Here is a 3840-nt window from a genome sequence, read left to right on the forward strand (position 1 = left end):
TGAGGCTTTTTGTGACTTGGTCTGGCCGAGCTCTTCATGCTCAGTCTGGCTGAGGCTTTTTGTGCTCAGACTGGCTAAGGCTGCAATCAAAGGGTTATTGGAATACCACAGATAACTGAAATATAAGCTTGCTGTCATACAAAGTGTAGGCCCATAGGGTCATAAATTTACACCATATGAGGAGAAAATGAGAACATAGTTGTCAAAAAGAACATACAATGTTTTGGACAATACAAAAATACAACTTTTATTGAAAATAGCGCTTCAAATGTTCAGCGTTCCAAGAATGGGGGAGGTCTCGACCTTCCATGTCCTGAAGTCGATAAGTCCCCGGACGTGGTCTGGCCTTCACAACGTAAGGTCCCTCCCATTTGGCTGCCAGTTTGCCCTCAGTCGGATTTTTGGTGGCAAGAGTTGCTTCTTGCAAAACAAGGTCCCCCATGGCAAACTCCCTTGGTTGGACTCTGCGGTTGTAATGTGTTCTCATTTTCTGTTGGTATGAGGCCCGTCTGACTGCGGTTGTTTCTCGGAGCTCTTCAATCAGGTCTTGGTCTGCCCGACACAGCTCTTCAGTTAGTTCTGGATTCGGATGTAGAACCCTTAGGGTAGGAAGACCAATCTCCATTGGGATGACCGCCTCGGCGCCGTATGTTAAGCGAAAAGGGGTCTCCCCAGTAGGAGTTCGAGCGGTAGTGCGGTAAGCCTAAAGCACATTTGGTAGTTCCTTAGCCCAAAGTCCCTTAGCAACTTCCAACTTGGTTTTGATGATCTTCAGAAGAGAACGGTTGGTGACCTCAACTTGACCATTGGCTTGGGGGTGACTTGGGGAAGAGAAACATGGCTGGATCTGAAGCTCTGCACAGAATTTCCTGAACTTGGCATTGTCGAATTGTTTGCCGTTGTCGGAGACGATGGCTTGAGGGATGTCAAACCTGCATACGATCGACTGCCAAATAAACCTGGTTGTGTTCCGCTCGATAATGGTGGCAAGAGGTTCTGCTTCAACCCATTTGGTGAAGTAATTGATGGCGATGATGGCGAATTTGGTTTGGCCTCGGCCAATGGGAAGTGGGTCAACCAAGTCGATCCCCTATTTGGTGAAGGGGTAAGGACTGCAGAGTGTGATCAATTCTGTAGAAGAGGCGTGTGGGATGTTGGCAAAACGTTAGCACTTGTCACATTTGAGCACAAAGTCTGTCGCATCTTGATTGAGAGTAGACCAGAAATAACCAGTGCGAAGTATTTTGTGGGCTAGGGACCTGCCACCGGAATGATTGCCACATACGCCTTCATGGATTTCTCTCATCACGTAAGTCGCCTGAACAGGATTGAGGCATCTGAGGTATGGGCGTGAAAAGCCCCTCTTGTACAAAAGATCATCGACGAGAATGTAATTGGATGACCGGGCCCTGACTTTGGCGGCCTGCTGTTTGTCCTCTGGTAGCTCTCCCGTTGTCAAAAATAGAAAGATGTCGGATGCCCAGGGGATAGGTCCATTTTGGAGGAAGTGGACTTCTTGCTGGTTGGGGGTAATGGCAGGGTAGGCCAGGTAGTCGAGGCAGACACCATGGCTGAGGTCGGACTGGTCTGCAGAAGCCAACTGAGCCATCTCGTTCGCCTTAGAGTTTTCCGCCCGAAGGATGTGTTTGATGTGGAAGGTATTGAAGAGGCGAACAAGGGGGAGTGCTATATCCCTGTAAGCCCGCATTGTGTCCTCGTTGGCATCGAATTCCCCCGTAATTTGTCCGACAATGAGCTGGGAGTCGCTGAACACCCGGATGTGGCTAACACCAATATCCCTAGCTAGGCGAAGACCTACTATTAATGCCTCGTATTCGGCCTCATTGTTACTGGCCTCGAACAAGAAACAGAGAGCATATTTGAAATAACCACCCTCAGGGGTGGTGAGGATGAGGCCAGCCCCACTGCCTTCCCTGCGGGACAATCCGTCGACGTTGAGAGTCTAAGAGTGAGGGTCTTCTAGGTCGGTAGGAGTTGGTGGGGGTGGAGGGGCCGTGGTTGGGGTAGGATTAGTGAATTCTAGAATGAAATCGGCACCAGCCTGCCCTTTAATCGCTGTTCGAGGTTGGTAGGAGATGTCAAACTGGCTGAGTTCCACTGACCACTGCATGAGTCTGCCGGAGAGTTCTGGTTACTGCATTACCTTCTTCAAGGGTTGGTCGGTGAGGACCACTATGAAATGGGCTTGGAAGTAAGGACGGAGTCGTCTGGAGGCAGTGACCAAGGCCAAGGACAGTTTTTCTAATAATGGGTAATTCTGTTCCGCTCCCCTGAGAGCCCGACTGATGTAGTAGATCGGCTGTTGGACAGAGCCATATTCTTTGATAAGAGCGGCACTGACTGCGGTGCTTGACACGGCTAAATAGAGGAAGAGGGGTTCGCCCGTGATTGCCTGTGAGAGGAGGGGGGTTGGCCATGCACTGTTTCAACTGCTGAAAAGCCTCTTCGGATTCGGTCGTCCATTCAAAAGTTTGCCGAAGAACTTTGATGAAGGGGAGACACTTATCCGTTGCGCGGGAAAAGAAGCAGTTGAGGACGGCCACTCGGCCAGTGAGTCTTTGAACCTCCTTAACCGTTCGGGGTGACTGCATTTCAACCAAGGTCTTAATCTTTTCAGGGTTGGCTTCAATACCCCACCGACTGACCATGAAACCCAAAAACTTCCCAGATCTTACGCCGAAGGCGCACTTCTCCGGGTTGAGCTTCATTTGGTACTTTCGTAGGATGGCGAAGGTCTCTCGTAGGTCGGTCGGATGATCAGCGGAGAGTTTGCTCTTGACTAACATGTCGTCGACATATACTTCCATATTCCGACCTATATGATGATGGAAGACAGCATTGACCAAACGTTGGTAGGTGGCTCCAGCATTTTTCAGTCCAAACGGCATCAACGGTAATGGTAGGTACCTTGGTCGGTAATGAATGAGGTGTGTTCACGGTCAGATGGGTGCATCAAAATTTGGTTGTACCCAGAGAAGGCATCCCTGAAGCTGAGCATTTGATGACTGGCCATGGCGTCAACTGGCAGATCTATGCGGGGGAGAGGATAACTGTCTTTGGGGCAAGCTCGGTTGAGGTCGGAGTAATCGACACAAAGTCGCCATTTACCATTGTTCTTACGGACCAGGACGACGTTTGACAACCATCTAGGGTAGTCCACATTGTTGATGAATTGTGCCCCAAGGAGCTTGTCGACCTCTGCAGCAATGAGAGTGTTGCGCTCCTGATGAAAAATACGCTGCTTCTGGCGGTAAGGTCGAAACTGGGGTTCAATGCTGAGGCGATGGGTTATGAATGAAGGTTCAATACCCGTCATGTCTGAGTGGGTCCAAGCGAATACATCGTTGTGCTCGATCAGGAGGGCAGTAAGGTCGGCCTTTGCTTGGGTGGACGATTGGCTGCCGATTTTGGCAGTTTTTATCAAGTTGGCAGGGTCGATGGGAACCTCAATGAGCTCCTCCATAGGCTCCCCTCTGACCAGCTCGTCCTCATCTCGGACGTCAAGTCCTTCAATGATCATGGTCTCCTTAAGCTTAAGTTCTTTAAGTGAGGCAATATAGCATTCTCTGGCCACAGTCTGTTCTCCCCTGACTGTGCCGACCCCAAGGTCGATGGGGAACTTGACGGCGAAATGGAACGTGGAGGTGATGGCTTGGAAGGCGTTTAGGGCGGTTCGGCCAAGGATGATGTTATAAGCAGAGGGGCAGTCGACAACAAGGAAGGTGAGCAACTTCGTGGTCTGCCGCGGGTACTCTTTGATCGTGATAAGAAGATCGATGTAGCCAATGGAGGTCACCTGGTCACCAGTGAAACCGACCA

Source organism: Camellia sinensis, chromosome 2, assembly GCF_055761805.1.
Source record: "Camellia sinensis isolate YWXY chromosome 2, ASM5576180v1, whole genome shotgun sequence".
Lineage (NCBI taxonomy): Eukaryota > Viridiplantae > Streptophyta > Magnoliopsida > Ericales > Theaceae > Camellia > Camellia sinensis.